Source organism: Excalfactoria chinensis, chromosome 1 (assembly GCF_039878825.1).
Source record: "Excalfactoria chinensis isolate bCotChi1 chromosome 1, bCotChi1.hap2, whole genome shotgun sequence".
In the NCBI taxonomy this organism is placed as follows: Eukaryota; Metazoa; Chordata; class Aves; order Galliformes; family Phasianidae; genus Excalfactoria; species Excalfactoria chinensis.
The window spans coordinates 142693795-142711682 of record NC_092825.1 but is presented as its reverse complement, the minus strand read 5'-3'; positions in this window follow the sequence as shown (position 1 = coordinate 142711682).

Here is a 17888-nt window from a genome sequence, read left to right as displayed (position 1 = left end):
ATTGGCATGTGGTGTTTTATAGGGATCCCTTACCCATGTCTCAGAGAGATTGCTGAGTCCATTACAATGACATAGATAAAGAGAAAAGCAAAACAAATGGAAGGCTAGAGAAATAAAAATGATGAAGTGCTACATTACTTTATCAGAAAATTGTTTTTATGCTTTTTTTTGGAGAATTATGTGAAAGAAAATGAGAAAGCTATTACAGAAAAAAACTGTTTTTGAAGAACATTATGGTGCAGACAAATACTTCCACGTGAAGGAGAGAGGGGGAAAAATCCTGCTTGATAGCTAAAAAGCAGGATATTCATACTGCAAAGAGAGATGTGGTGAAAGATCAGATAGGAAGAGGAAATTAAGAATTTATCATTCCAATGGGGTTTAAAAAAATAAAATTAGGGAAGGGAAGAGCAGAGTTAAGATAGGTAGGGAACAGAATAAAAAAGGGTAGCATGAGACAGAGCAAACATGTATCTGCTGAAAAACTGCTGAGAAAAGCAGGGAGCAAACAGAAGCAGGACTTAAGAAATAGACTTAGAGATAACAATTAAGAGTAGTTCAATTGGAAAAGACCTTCAGAAACCATCAAATACTACTGCCTGATCATTTCAAGGCTAATCAAAAGGTAATGCATGTTACTTAGGGCATCTTCTAAATGCCTCTTTAACACTGTTAATCATGGGATTTTAGCCACTTTGGAAGGAAGCCAATTCCAATGTTTGACCACCATGATGGTAAAGAATTTTTTTCCTAACATCCAGCCTCAACCTCCACAAGATGACATTGTTCTATTTCTACATGTTCTATTACTGGTTACCAGTGAGAAGAGACTGGTACCTTCCTTTCCATTTCTTCAGTTCAGTAAGTAGTAGAAAGCAATGAGGTCATCTCTTAGCCTTCTTTTTCTTCAAATCAAGTATTCTCAATATCTCCTCAGAGGATATGCCTGCCAGACTTTTCAACAGCTTTGCTGCTCTCCTCTGGACACATTCAAGGATCACCGTTTATCACCCTTTTTTGACCAGCTGGCTGTGCTGTGCTCAGTGAACATTAAAATGTAGTTTGCCCTCTTGGCAGGTAGGCATGCTTCAGAATCATGCTCAGCCTGCTGTCAACAAGTGCACCCAGGTCCCTTTCTGCTGAGCTTTGTCCAGCCACTCACCTCCCAGTCTATACCTGTCTGGAATTACTCCATCCCAGGTAAAGGATCTCTAAACATGCTGTTGACCATTGTCCAATACTCCAATTTATCAAAATCTATCTACCAAGAGCACCTCTGAGTTTAGTATTGATAAAAACATTGATTAGGACTGGCCTTAGAATGAAGCCCTGGGGATTATTACCACAACCAGCAACCAGCCAGATGCTGCCCCATTCGCTATGACCCTTTGGGCTCTGCCATTGAGCCAGTTCATCATCCAGTGTAGCAAACTTGTTTATATCATGGTTGGACAATTTGTTCAGAAATCTGCCTTTAGATACAGTATTAAAGACCTTACTGAAATATAGAAAGTTAGTGTTCAGTGCCTTCATCCACAGGTGATGGTAATATATATGGTGATCAAATTTCTAAGGGAGGACTTTCCCTTGATGACTCCATGTTGACTATGGCCAAACATTGCTTTGCTCTTAACCTCATTTCAATAACCCCTTTTACAATTTTTTTCCACATCCTTTCCAGAAGCTGGTATGTAGAGACACGTCTGTATAGTGATGGACAGAAAAACTAAAATAAGCCTGGAAATCTACTGAAAGGCTGATTGACTTAAAGCAACTGTACAGAGGGATTCTCCCTGCAGCAAAACAAAATGGTTAGAGACTGAAGCATCTCTCTTATGAGGAAAGGCTAAGACCTGGGGCTGTTTAGCCTGGAGATGAAAAAAAACTGAGAGGGGATCTTATAAATACCTAAAGAGTGGATAACAAGAAAATGGGACCAGGCTCTTCTCAGTAGTGTTCCAGAGACAGACAATGTGCAATGGACAGAAACTGGAACTGAAGAAGTTCCATACAAATATGAGGAAAAATGATTACTTTAGGAAAGACAGGTTGGCAGTGAAGGTGGTGGAGTTGCTCTTTATGTGAGGGAGCAGCTAGAATGTATCTTGCACAAATGTGTGCAAGAATGTCTTCACAGTAAGGTTGATGGAGTACTGGAACAGGCTGCCCAGAGAAATTTTACATAGAGATCCCTCTGAAAACATTGGTCTGCTTGGAGTAATGTCAAGATTTTACTCTTCTAGGAACAAATTATATAGACTTGTCAATTAAACTAGCCTAGTACAGAAGTGTCTGACAAAAACTGGATGATTTATTTTGTAATAAAGAAGAATCTATCCACTCATAAAGAATTCCTGTATTAATTTTGATTATGGAATGTGATGAAGTTTACTTTGTAGATGTTTTTTGTTTTTTTTTCCTTTAATGCAGAAAATTCTGAAAAAAAAAAGGTAGTTCACAACTATTACATCTGAATGCTTTTCATCTCTATGGATATTTTTGTTTTAGTAATAACTAAGCTTGCTACATATAACATTTTAACTGCAGTGATATAAACTCTGGAATTTTGTATCAGTTACAATATTAAGAAGGTCATGTTTTGTTTTGTTTTTGTTTGCTTGTTTGTTTGTTTTTTTGTTTGTTTTTTCCTTTTGATACCACTGAATAAATGACAATTGTTGCATTGAAAGACTGTTAAAAGAAGTAAAACAACACTCCTTATTGAAAAGGGAGAATACAGATGGTGAATAACAAGTATTTATCTTCTGAAATGAAACAAGAATATTTAATAAAGTCGTTGTGCATATTGTAATTATCACTTGACTGTCAGTCATTTTTCTACTTGTTTACTTAAACCTATTTTATAGATCTATCCTGAAGAATAACATGAACTAACGATTCCTTTTCACACAGCTGAAGAAACCAGGCTTAAACTGGGGAGGCTGTAACAGGTTAAAATTAGAGATTCCATAGATGAGGCAATCAATTACACTTTTATCTTATTACTGTTATTTAAAAAAAAAAAAAAAAAAAAAAAAAAAAAAAAAAAAAAAAATGCCTATATTCTGGGGAAAAATAAACATACAAGTAGGATATTTTATTTGTATGTCACTCAACATTTTTGTCTTGTACCTATATTTTATTCCTATACCATGAAGTCTACAGCCCAAAACTTAAACACTTGAAGATTGATGCTGGATTCAAATAACTACACAACCATAGTGGTGCAAAAGACTTCTGGAAAAGACAGAGGCTACATTTAACTTGTGTGCTTGTTAGCCATAATTGATAACTTAGCTGTCCACTGCAAGTGACTGCCAAAATGAGTTTCTTTTCTAGATACAACTTTGGTTTGAATGATACATCTGTTTGTAAATCTAAGAGATCTTCATTCCATGCTGTCTCCATAAACATGTAAGGCTGTAAAGCAAGGAGTATGGAGTATCTTCTTTCAGTTGTGTCACCAGCTAGAATACAGTGGACTTATGCCATTCTCACTGATTAGAAAGTTCAGCTGATTGATCCAGAGAGAGAGAATAATTTTAAGAGACCAGTGATACAAGCAGTAGAGAAAATAAACATTTTAACAGTATTGACTTATTTTGCTACCCATGCAAAGCATATGAGCATATAAGCGATGTCAATCTTTACTTGCTTTCAAGAAGAAAGGAGTTAAAAATAAATGCTTTCTTCTTTTGACTCACTAACCATCCATACTAGGCCAAGCCCATGTCTCATGTTGTTATCTGCTGAAAAGTTAAATTGTATGCAATTCAATCGCATGCCCGATTAGATAAGCAATTGACAGTGTCAGCTGTGATAATCTCATCTTTTTGAAAATGCAGTTCTAAGAATCAATATAACACAAAGATAAAACAGAGTGAAGTAATATGATTTATATAGATATTTCTCTTTCTTATGAGTTCATTCCTAGTTTATGCCCTTATGCAATATTTTCAAACAGCACTAACAACATGGTGTGAAAAGCTATTTTTAAAAATGTCTCAAAACTACATCTAAGTTACAGACCATTTTCCTCAAGAGCTCTTCCAATAAACGTACTGCAGCCAAGTGGAAAACATATTCCTTTTCCTGCTGTGAGTGCACATTTGTACTCTTGAGTGCAGACACGTGTATTTGCAATTCCTTTCTGACAGCTTGATTAACCTTGAAAAGTTGCAGAAGGAAAAAAAATAACTTTGTTGGTTAACTTTACAAGTATGCTCAAAAATGTAAACTAAGAGGCTATAAATACAGAATGCCAAAATAAAGAGTTGCAGAGAGGTATGCAAAATTTGTTTACTGGCCCTTACATCAACTGCACTGGCAGCAGAATAATGTCTTGAGACAAGTAATAGATAGGCCAACCAGGAAGGATGTAGTGCTGGATTTGTTGCTCACCTATGAAAATTAACAAATTGGTGATGTCAGAAATCAGGCTGCCTGGGTTGTAACAATCATGCTATGGTGAGGTTCACACTACTGAGGGGGAGCCAGAGAAAAGTAAAAGTAAAATCAGGGTGCTAAATTTTAGGATCAGTTTTCAGGGAGTTAGTCAAGAAAATCTCCTGAGAAATTATCCACAACACTGAAAGACAGATCCTTAAAGATCTGTGGAGCTGGCAGTGTATATGTATAGGCAGTGGAAGCTGGGATAGGTACCCTGGGAGGAGTATAGGGTTGCTGTTAGGCTATGTAGGGATGGGGTCAGAAAGGCCAAGGCCCAACTGGAAAGGAGTGTGAAGAATAAGAAAGTCTTTCTTCTACAGCTACATCAACCAGAAAAGGAAAGCCCAAAGTGTTCCCTCAAGGTAAGTAATATAGGCAGGCTGTTGACAACAGACAAGGAAGAGGCAGAGGCAGTTAACATTTTTGCCTCAGCCTTCACTGGTAACTGCTCTTCACACATCACTCGAGCAAATGGGTCAGAAGGTGGGGACTGGGGGAGCAGAGTCTCTCCTGCTGTAAAAAAGATCAGTTTTTTAGGAACCTGAACATTTATAAATCTATGGGTCCTGATGAGACTCTGCATCCCAGAGCCCTGAGGGGATTGGTTAATGTGGTCACCAAGCCACTCTCCATATTTGAAAAGTCAGCTGAGGTCCCTGGTGACTGGAGAAAAGGCAATGGCACACTTGTATTTAAGCAGGGTAGAAAGGATGACCTGGAGAATTACTGACTTGTTAGCCTCATCTCTGAGCCAGGGAAGATCATGGAACTCCAGAAAACTATGTGAAGGTGCATGGGGGATTGTGAAGTGATGTTAGACAATCATCATGGCTTCAGCAGTGGCAAGTGCTGCCTGATCAGCCTAGTGGCCTTCTGTGATGGTATAACAGTCAACAGATAAGGGAAGAACTGCTGTTGTCATCTATCTGGACTTCAGTAAAGTCTTTGACATGGTCCTCCATAACATTCTTCTCTTCAAATTAAAAAGTGATACCACTGGTACTACTTAATTTTTTTAATCAAGGACACTGATAGTGAGACTCAGTGCGCCCTCAGCAAGTTTGGAGATGACACAAAGCTGTGTGGTACAGTTGACAATCTCGAGTGATGGGCTGCAATCCAGAGACAGACTTAAGCAGTGGGCCCAGGAGAACCTCATGAGATTCAAGAAATTTAAGTGTAAAGTTTTTCACCTGAGTGGTGGCAACACCCACTATCAATACAAGCCAGGGAACATGAAGACTGAATATGGCTCTGCCAAAAATGCCGTAAGGATACTGGTGAATGGCAAGCTGGACATGAGCCAGCAATGTTCCCTCACAGCCAAGAAAACCAATAATATCCTGGACTGCATCAGGACAAGTGTGGTCAGGAGGTCAAGGGAGCTGATCCTGCCCCACTCCACTGCATTGGTGAGAGGAGTCCTGTGCTCAGATGTGGATTCCTTGGTATAGAAGAGACATGGACCTGCTGGTGAACATCCAGAAAAGGGCCACAAAAATGATCCAAGGAATGGAACACCTACCCTATGAGGACAGGCTGAGAGAGCTGGGGCTGTTCAGCCTGGACAAGAGAAACCTCTAAGGTGACCTGATGGTGGCCTTTCAGTATCTAAAGGGAGACTGTAAGAAAGAAGGGAACAGACTCTTTGGAAGGGTCTGTTGTGATAGGATGAGGGGAACTGGCTTCATACTGAAGAGGGAGGATTTACACTGAATATAAGGGAAATGTTTTTTATTGTAAGGGTAATGAAGCATTGGAACAGGTTGCCCAGAGAGGTGATGGATGCTTCATTCCTGGAGATATTAAGATTAAACTGGATGGGGCTCTGGGAAACCTGATTACAGAATAATGGAAATGAAGTATTCTAGAGTTGGAAGGGGCCTTTAAAGGTCCTCTAGTCCAAGTCCCCTGCAGTGAACAGGGATACACAGCTAGGTAGCCCAGAGCCTGGTCCAGCCTCATCTTGAAAGCCTCCAGGGATGGGACATCCACTACATCTCTGAACAAACTGTTCCTGTGCCTCATCACCCACACTGTAAAATAATTTTATTAGAATTTTCAGAAGGACTTATCAGCTACAGGCAAATTTGTTCCAGTACTCTTTTCTTCTCAAAGATGGCATTAATGAAGTGTAGTGTTGCCCTATTTAAAATACTTGCTACAGAGCTTTAATCTTTTTCACATATGCAAAACTGAGAAGTGTTGACATTATACTTACATAGGAAAAGGTCACATGGAAAGTAGGATATTCCAATATTCTCAGTAAAATAAATGATACAAATATCCATTCGTTGTTGTTATTCTTGTTCTTTTGTTCCCCCTGCATATGATCTTCTAGGGATATAAAATTTAAGTTGATGCTTAAACTGAGATTGAGCAGTATCATTTAATTACCTATGTTCATCTTTCTCATTTGGAAAACAACATTACTGCACGTAAATAAAATTCAGTCAAATCCCTGTTTTATCTTTTGTCTAACTTTTTAAGCAGAAAGAATTAAAAAAGTGCTGTATTCCAGAATAAAAGGATTCGGACTGAACTGCTAGAGCAAGAACATCTACAGTTTTCTGTGTTAGCCACAATACAATGCTGCTAGGCCATTTTCTTTTCCCATAACTGTGGCAGTTACAAACTTACAGGTATTCAAGCCTGTGTTGTCAGAACAGATGTTTCCTATGTTTTCTGAAAAAAAAAAAAAAAGAATGGTAGTCCAAGTGTTTCATGTACCAAATCTATTCTGAATCATTAGCTCAATATTACTCAACACACTTTTGAGGAATATAATTGTGGTGTGGTGTAATTATGTACACAGAGATGCTCAGAGCTATTCAAACAATTTGCTGCACTTTAATCGTGAGGCAATCAGCAACCAGTTTAAAAAATAAAAACTAAAAAAAGGGATGCCCAAATTCTACAGACTCCTTTGTAGTGCAGTATGATCCACAACACAATAGCAAGGAAAACATAATATAAGAAACAACTGCCAGTTATGTAAGTGTTGTAATATATATACACACATATATATATATACCCATGGGTGGGGAAGAACCAAACAACTGATTCAGGAGTTAGGACTGAAAGAACACATCTTAGATGCATCTGAACCAGAATTACTGTAGTATTTCTTGTATAACATATAGAAATGTTCTATTTTAAAACATGTTCTTAAAAGACAAGACACTCATGACAAAACCTAATGAGTTATTTAGAACACTGTTGTTGCAGATGGATACAACTACACTATACACTTAGAAAGAAGTAGAAATATGTTTCTTGATATAATAACAAATCAGGAAATATACTTGATTATTTACAGCAGGCGTGATCAAGCCATGGCCTGTATGTGGCCCTGGACATCTTGTAATGTGGTCCCAAAACATTGTTAACTGTCAAAATAATGTGTGTGTGTGTGTTTCATGAGTTGATTCTGCTTAACTTAAGATCTGACTTTGTAGATGGTAATAGAACACTGTGAAGGGGAAGATGCAGTGTAGTGCTAATTCTAATTTTACTAATAAAATATCAACCTACCAGTGTGTGTGTGTATGTGAAGACACATGCTGTTTTTAATATGCAGAGCTCTGTGGGGGGAAAGGGCCCAAGAAAGCTGGTTAATAGTAAAGCTCTCCTCCAAACCCAACAAAGAGAGAGGCAGGCAAAAATTCCATGGATGACCAAGTTGCTGCTGGCCAAATTGAAACACAAAACGAAAGTATACAGAGGATGAAAGCAGAAACAGATAACCTAGGGAATACAGAGATATTGTCTGAGCAACCAGGAATCAACTTAAAGCCCTGACAGAATTGAATCTGGCTAAGGATATTAAGGACAACAAAAGGGGCTTCTACACATGTAGGTGATAAAAGGAAGACTGGGAAAAACTACTCCTGGAGGAAATGTGATACCTTTTTTTTTTTTTTTCTTTTTTTTCCCACTGACAAGTTATCTGCTCATCCAGTTCACATAATTTGAAGGCAGTAATGAATGAACTACCAGCTATTGTAAGAGATGATCATATTTGAAACTATGTAGAGAACTAGAAAGTGCACAAGTCTATGGGATATGTCATATATATGAGGAACTGGCGGATTAAGTTGCTAAACAACTACGCATCATATCTGAGAAGTCTTAGCAGTCTGGTGAAGTTCCTAGTGACTGGGAAAGAGGAAATATAACTTTCATTTCTAAAAGGGGAAATGAAAAATAAGACTTAGGGAAATGGAGACCAGTCAGTTTCCTGGTCATGGAGCAAGATCATGGAGCATATTCTCCTGGAAACTATATTAAAGCATGAAGAGAATAAAGAAGTGACTAGTGACAACAAAGGTAGCTTCACTAAGAGCGAACTATACTTGACATATTTGCTGGTCTTCTGCAATGAGGTTACAGTACTGGTGGATCTGGTGGATAAGAAATCTGAATCTCATGAAGTCAAGCATAAACTAAGTATGGTCAGCTAATGTAACATTAAAGTGAGAGACAATAGGAAACAATCAAATGATTTATTTTTTTTTTTAATATGTTTTTATATATATACTTTTTTTTCTGTAAAAATCAGAACAAATGTATAGTTATATATATATACTATATACATATATATATATATATATAATATATTTATTTCTATTACTAAAATTTCATCTGCCTTCCCTTAACTATGTATTCAGAAAAACATTTCAGCCATGGTTATATGGGGACTGTCCATGGAACAAGTCCTAATTCACAGAAAAGAAATATTCATGCCACAAGAATGTATTAATCCTTCTTTCCACTTTCCTTGAAGTTATGTTTACCAGTGACAATACCAATTAGCAGACATGCACATGTATATATGCGTGCAAGAGAAAGACAGGAGTGGAACACAGTAAAGAGATAGCACTTACGTGAAGTCATGTTTACTAAGATCTGTTTTTGACAGTGAAAACCTGAAGAATGATTTATTTTTTTAAGTTATGTTTATTCATTCTTAATTAAAAAAAAAAAAAAAAAAAAAAGTTTTTATATACTTTGAGGGTAATTATCAGCACTTAATATCCAGTCAAAATATTAGGCATGATTGATTTATTTTCTTTTTTAATTTAATTTTATTATTATTGCTTTCATTTTTATCTTATTCTTATTTTCATTTTATTTTTATTTTTGTTTTTGTTTTTATTTTTATTTATTTTAAATAAGTATCTATTCAAAAGGGCCATCCATTGGTTTACAACAAATGAAACAACCATATAGTATCATTCAATATCTGACACTCAGATATTTTTTCTAAGACTTCCCAAGTTTCTTGGTAAAAAAGGAGTAAGAAACTTTCTGTTCTGAACAAAAGGCTGTGTATACATGCTATATTTCCAATGCAACAAGGCTAGCCACAGTATACTTATTCAACCACAATGTATTTATTTGCTTTTCTAGATTTTATTGTATCAGTTTTTTGTAAGTTTACATATTGTGGTAGCTCTACAAGAAATTAAGACAGTAAAGTCAGAAATAGCCTAGATAATATGAAGTGAGGTATTCCTACTAGGTGGTATTAGTCATTCATATTAGAGTTCTCCCTGAAAGAATGGTCAGACCATCTCAGCTAAAGTTTTACAACTCTCAAGAAACTGCTTCTAGGAGTAGGGCTAAACAATAGCAGAAAAGTCACTCTTTATAGATGATTCACATCATGGAGTCTGGAGTATCCCGGGCATCCCCAGCAAGAATTCAGTCCGTACATGTCTTCTGCAGTGGATTTCTCGTATTTATTATTTTCTTGAATTACATGAGTAATTCATGAGGTAGTCTCTCAGGTATAGATGCATAAGTGTGTATAACGTATCAGCTACTAATTTTTACATGCTTAAATAAAAATATTAAATATTAAAATGTTTTGTCACTTGCAGATTAACAATATTGTATATTTTAACAGGGCTGATCCAAGGGTAGTGCCTCCTATTTTATTATATTAACACGTGATTTCAAAGGTAGTTACTGGTGGTATGGCAGTAGAGCTTGAACCTTCCAACTAACGTTACATTAAATGTTGTTACCTTGTGACAGATGGCAACAGAGGAACAGTCTGACACAATGGTATCTGACATGGAAGTGTATATGAAGCAAAGGTGTGTCAATGAATTCTTCCATGTGGAAAAATGTCACCCATTAACATTCACTGATGCTTGCTGAGTGCTCCTGGACACCAGTGGATTCGAGCACAGTGAGGCTTTGGACATTGTGCTTCAGCAGTGCCAACAGTGACAGTGAGTCACCTCTGCTGGTGATTTTTATGAATGTAGCATGCAGGCTCTTGTTCACAGTTGTTGAAAACACATACCCAATGGTGATGACTATGTTGAAAAATACTGTTTTGTAGCTCTATCTGCTCTATCAAACAGTGTCATTGTGGTCTTAGTATCTTACAGTTTTTAAATGAAATAAAGAGAAGACATTACTTGTTGAGCAACTTAGCAACCCAAGACAATTCCTCTTCACATGCTTCACATGTATACCCACGTGGTAAAGAATCATACCTCCAGAAACTGATGATCTCATTCATATATTGTTACTTCAAACTGCACTGTTTCCTACAGCCATCCTTATTATTTTATATCTGCTGGCATATATTATCTGTTAAACAAAAAACTTTTTTCTTCACATTTGCTGATAATTTTGGGGATTTTGAATGAAGAACAGAGATTTGATGAATGCTGTGTGTGGTACTGAGTGTTTCTTCATTTCCTTCATAGCTTAAGTTCTCCATTTCCATATATTCTTTTAACTTGCTTCCTTAGTACTAAAGATTTAGAGTTTCTATTTCATACTCATCACTGTAGGTATCCTTATAAGAATTTCTGGGAAAAAAAAAAAAAAAAAAAAAAAAAGTTTATTTAGACATTATTGAAAAGTCATCATTAGTCTTAAGTGAGATATTTAGAACTTCTGATAGGGAGAGGAAGAGATTGTTAGCTATGAATGGAGAAGAGAAAGTCTGCTCATAAATTCATTAAAAATATCTCTTAGATTGAAACTTTTAGAAATATTGAGACTGAAAACTGTTTTGATGTTATGTGCTTTTCCCCCAGAATCTTATATCCTGAGCAGGCCTACAAAGTTATCTTGGATGGAGTTAAAAATTCATTATGTAAAATCACCTTCTATAGCAGAAGCAAAAGTTTAATTCACTTAAAAAGCAATGTAAGTATTTACTGAGTAAGTTCAAATGATGTTGAACTTTCCATTTGCTGAAATATCTTTTCATGTGAAGAGGCAAGAATGTAGGTCATTATAGTAAGACTTAAAGACATGTTTTATGAGGTCTTCACCCGAATTTCTGTAATGTTCCAGTTTTGTCTTTTCTATTGTGTGCAACTAATTTGAAAGGCTTTGTGTGCCTTACAGTCTCAGTATAAAGTAAAAGTAAGGAGTAAATGTCACACCTAGACCATTAGGAGCATTCTTAACAAACTTAAAGGTCATACAGCCATTTCTACTTTCAGTGAAGTTCAACTCTAATTTCTGTGTAGAAAGGAAACTGAAGATATGGGCACAAGGTCTCTTACTTAGAGAAAGTTACATTTAACATTTGTAATGAAATTGTCAACTGTCTTTCTATAGAGATAAGAAATCCGTAATACCTAGACTTAACTTTCTCTCACTCCTTGATAGATGGACAGAACTCAGGGTTGACTTGGATGACATTTATTTATTTATTCATTAAGTAATTCACAGATTTGAATTTACATTCTAGAAGTCTTCACTGAAAATTTCTAGAAGCATACTTTTTTTAAGATGGTACTGTAACAGTTTTCATTCATGTTATTACTTGAGAAATAATTTTAGATGTAGATTATTGTAATTCATCAGCTTACTGGAAAATTTGTGGTGATTTGAGCTTGTGTTGTTTAAAAGCATATATTTTGTTTGCAATTAATTACTTTCAGAGTGAAAACTTATTTTAAAAGCAATGAGATATTCTTCGGGAAAATCTTATGGAAGAGCTGAAGAATTAGTAAGTACATGCTGTTCTGCCACATCTTATGCAACTCCCAGTCACACATGTTTGAGTAAAGCAGGGCAACTGAATGTGCACTAAATCACATTTCTGGAGTTTTATTTATTTATTTATTTATTTATTTTCTTTTTTTTAACATATACATATTCACAAATTGCATCTGATAACCCTATCTCTTCCTTACTTTTGGCAACAAACTTATACATCTATGAACAAAAACAACAGTGCAGTAAACTTCAGAGTTTAGTGGAAGACATCCAAAGGCTTAGAAGTACTGAGTGTCATTAAAACAAAAAACAAAACAAAACAAAACAAAACAAAACAAAAGTCATCATCAATAATGGAATGTTCACTAAGTGAAAATGTCAGATCATATTAGAAATGCTGTTAGGTTACATGCTGCAGGGGAAAACACAAGAAAGTCCTTAATTCTTCATATCGGATCTGGTGAGTACTTTAACTCCAGCAGCATGAGAATACTAAATGTATAGGAGTTTTTTCAGCAAAATTCTATGGGGGCCAATATCCTGTTTTTGTTAGGAATATGTTAATAACTTTAAAAGACTGATTATGATTTGGACTGTTGACCAAGTTAAATATGCAATGATAAATGCTATCATATCAGAAAATATGTAGATAGACAGCTGTCATCTTGTTAGATTTATACTTTCTATAAAAGTTTTTTTTGTTTTGTTTTGTTTTTGTTTTTGTTTTTATTTTTTTCCATGGTATATATATATCCTTTAATATATAAAAGGCCAAAGATATTTTGTGAAAAAACAAATTACACTGCAACGTCTGAGCAGCACTGACATCTAGAAGAATAAGTAAGCATCAGTCACAAACAACTGAATGTATAAGTTAATGTAAAAAATTGAAAACCCTCAGGCAAAGTCCACGAGTAATTTATTTGAATGCCAAGTATAAACAGATCATTCAGTTGTAAGATTTTGAAGTCCACGAGTAATTTATTTGAATGCCAAGTATAAATAGATCATTCAGTTGTAAGATTTTGAGATTTCTGTTTGCTTGTTTTTCTTTTACATTCTAATGTCTTCTTTTTTTTCTCACTTCTTTATTCCTTTTTTTTTTTTTTTTTTAAATTAAATTCTAACAAGATTTCTTTGACTTTTCAGCTTTCAAGAATCATCTATGGCATGTAATCAAAAGTACTACAAATATATAGACGTTTTCATGAACATACACACCAACACAGAGAGCATATATATACACATAGAATTAATATATAAATCCTTTACCAACATTATGAGTAATTTTTGTATTTTATTTATTCAAAGAGGTGTAGATTGAAGCAAATTGGCTATTTGTTCTTCACATACAGTTAAGAGTCCTTTCATTTAAAACTACATATTTTACTGCCAGAGATGAAATTGTATTCTGAAGGAATTTTTTGCGGGAGCACAGACAAACAAAAACACACTCATCTTCACACAACTTTTAAAATGACACAAAACTGTATATGTTTTATGTATTTGAGAAGTAATATATTAAAGTTCTGAGTCAGCCATATTTCTAAATGTTCATTTCAATTATACACTCAGAGAAGTAAATGTGAAATCCTAATATATTTAGGAAAAAATACAAAGGGGAAAAAAAAATTAAAATATCCCTTTGGGAATAATACCATTAGTAGTTAAGAAATCAAAAGTAATACATTCTATTTACATTAACTTTTGAAAACATAAAAAAAAATAAATAATAATTTTAATGACCACAAATGACAGAATACAGTTAATGTGAATGGGAACATATCATTTCTTTTTCATCTTACCTAGATTGTTCTGTAAGGAATGCCTCCCGTTTATTACCATGGACACTGAAACAGATACAAAGAGTGCAAAAATGCTATTTGATAGACTAATTTTTTTGCTATAAAACACTATTTCTTTTAACATAGCCACCATTAGCTATGAATTTTCACCAGTAATGAAAAAGAGCCAGCATGCAGCACTTACAAAAATCTGCATGGCTGTCCAGAATGTGCCTTGTCTTCATATCAATGTAATCACTGCAGAAACATCTACCACCTCATTATACTTACATCCACTGTTTGGCCTCCATGTATGTTCCGCAATTGTCAATGAATGTGAATGGTTCGATTTATTTTTGCACATGAAGGAATTCAATTGCACACCTTTGCATCATATACACTTTAATGTTAGATGCCATTTTGTTAGCCTGTGTCTCTGCTGCCATCCTTTGCAAGGAAACAAAATTTAATGGAATATTGGCAGGAAGGTTCAACCTTCCTTATACCATAAGCATTTGCCTCTGACTTCATGAGCCAATCTAATAGCATAGAAAACATTATTTTCAGACAAGCCCTTGTAGAAAGAAATCTAAAGCATTTAGTTTTCTATCAAGAAAACAATTTGTCTGCAATACTTAAAGAGAGTGTGATACTATATATAAAATAAATAAATAAATAAAAATAATTAAAATAAATAAATAAATAATAAAAATGCCAGCATTTTAAAAATATTTCTCCTAAAAAAATCATAGAATCATAGAATGGTCTGGGTTGAGAAGAACCAGAATGATCATTTAGTTTCAACTTCCCCTGCTATGTGCAGGGTCGTCAACCACTTTATATTATATCATTAGTGCTAAAATTTACTTTTGGTCAGAGAATATAGATTAAATGAAAACTTTATATATATATATAAAGTTCTTGATACCAGTGTGTTGCAAGGGCAATGAGGCTCCTAAAGGGCTTGGAGAATCAGCCCTACGAGGACAGGCAAAGGAAGCTGGGGCTGTTTAGTCTGGGGAAAAGGAGGCTGAGGGGAGACCTTATCGTCCTCTTCCAGTACCTGAAAGGTTCTTACAGTGAGAATGGAACAGGTCTCTTCTCACTAGTGACATGTGACAGGACGAGGGGAAATGGCCTCAAGTTGCACCAGAGCAAGTTTAGTTTGGATATTAGGAAGAACTTCTTTACAGAAAGGGTAGTTAAACACTGGAATAGCCTCCCCAGGGAGGTGGTTGAATCACTATCCCTGAATGTGTTTAGGAGCTATTTGGATGTGGTACTCAGGGATATGATTTAGTGGAGGGTTTTTAGAGTTAGGGTACTGGTTAGGCTGCAGTTGGACTTGATGATCTTCAAGGTCTTTTCCAACCTGGGTAATTCTATGATTCTATGATTATTGCATACGGAATTCTCTGACCATACTAGAATTATATTAAAATAAATAATTCAACTTTTTGGGGGGATTGTTCATTAATGCAGCACATACGTCAAATTTATAATATATATACACTACTCTCCAATTTTATAGTATAAATGTAGAGTTGACATAATTTGGTGAACCTGAAGAAACACATTCTTTTCACATGTTTTCTTAATGCTTAAACTAGAATTTCATACAAATGTTTGAAGGAATATTCTAATGCAAAGGAAATTGATAGGAATTGTCGTTAATCTCAGTATGGTAGTATGTACTTCACTCCTGGTTCATTTATGGAAAGCAAGAAAATTCACCTTTTTTAGACATTTAGTCACTAGAAATTTCAGTCTTTGATAGCTATTTATTTCATAGAGTACAAAATGTTCAGAATTTATTAAGAAGGTATTTTTTTCCCTGTTGAAGTTACAAAAAGGAAATTGAAAAAAATATTTTTTTTCTACTGAACTGTGCTTCAGTATTTGTTCCCTACATTATTTTTCACATTCCCCTGTGTTATAGTTAGGCCAAATATATGGAAATAATCTGCTTTAAGTTCTCCAGAAGTTTCACACAAATATGACCATAGAGCATGACCCTTCCCAATAGCTGGCACTCAGATCCCTTTTTTTTTTTTATCACTCATTCAACATGAATTTCACACACTGAGGATGAAACAGGGCATTCTCATAGAAGGCAGTTAGAAATAATATTTAATAAAAATGTAGAAAAGACTGTGGTGATCAAACTAAAGGCTCAGCATGACCAGCTTCTGCTAACATTTGATTGTCCCATTTTATCTTCCTTTTCTAAGCTGGTGGTTCCTGACCTCTCCAATGTTTCATAAGAAAACCATTTATTATCTTAAAACTCTCTTCTAAATTTCAGAACTGTCTTTCCTTGCATCCTGTAGTAGATCCTTTACCCCCAAAGGCAAATCTTAGGTTTCTTACACATACCTGCTAACCAAGATTTTGCTTTAATACAGTGATTTAAAGCTGTACAATTACAAAGACATTTGAAGTAAGAAATTCAATTACTATAATGGGAAAATGATGTTGTGACATTTCTGCTTTTTGACAGCTCTTAAAAATGATTCAAATTTATTGCACTTTATTTTTGGTGTCTTACATTTTCAAGACCAAGTTAATCCTTAGTTACTATACTTATAACAGGTATCATTCTGTAGGAAACATTACCACTTTCTGATGAGAGTATTTCAGTGAAAGTTGAGGCCCATAACATTTTAAATGAGGAATGAAATAATCAAGGCACAATACTAGGCTGCCTTGAGCCCAATAGAAGCACACTACAGTAGAGCAAAACCCAATATAATTGTACATACAATAAGATAAATAAATAAATATAATAGTAATAATAATATAAATAATAATATATATATAATATGTATTTTGCAATAACATGAAGGCATATTCTGGAATGATACATAAGCATTTAACATAAGTCTGTGATCAAGTGACTACCAAAAGGCCAGATAATTGTGACACTCCATGTAATGAGAGGTAACTACACTGTGAAAGTCTGGGTTGAAAAACATTTTACTATAATTTTTAAGTTGGAGAAGCAAGAAATTCTCAGACCTGTCCACACCAGTGTAACAGAGTTTACACAGTTATTCTCTGTAGCCTGTTGAAGAACTACTGAAAAAATCTAAAATTAATTTTTACAAAAAAATAATAAGCACAAAAACTTCTAATGTTTTTGTTTATTTTATCCTATTTTTTCCAGTTATTATTAGAAAAAGAAAACTATAATCTATTTGCTACTGCTATTTCAAAAGGTTATTTGAAGAATTTTAGGATGTAGCAAATTACTGAGTACACTGATTTAAATAACCACCTCAAAAAATAAAATAAAATAAAATAAAATAAAATAAAATAAAATAAAATAAAATAAAATAAAATACCTGGTTGTCTTTTTCTTTACTTAAAATAACAACAAAACAAACAAAAAACCAGAAAACAAAGAAACAAAAAAATCAACCAAACAAGCAAAAAATATATTAATAATTTAATAAAAAAATCTTTCAGTAAACTAGAAAAAAGTCTGTTTTCATACTGTCAAAAACTAAAGATGATAGAGTAGTTTAACTAAACACTGGAATGTTTAACTAAAACAGTAAAGTTAAACTTTACATTACCCCAAATATGCAACAGTTAAAGTAGTTTAACTAAACACTGGAATCTGGAGCCAGAAATTGTCAATTTAATTGAAGATGTTTCAGATTTTGTCTTTTG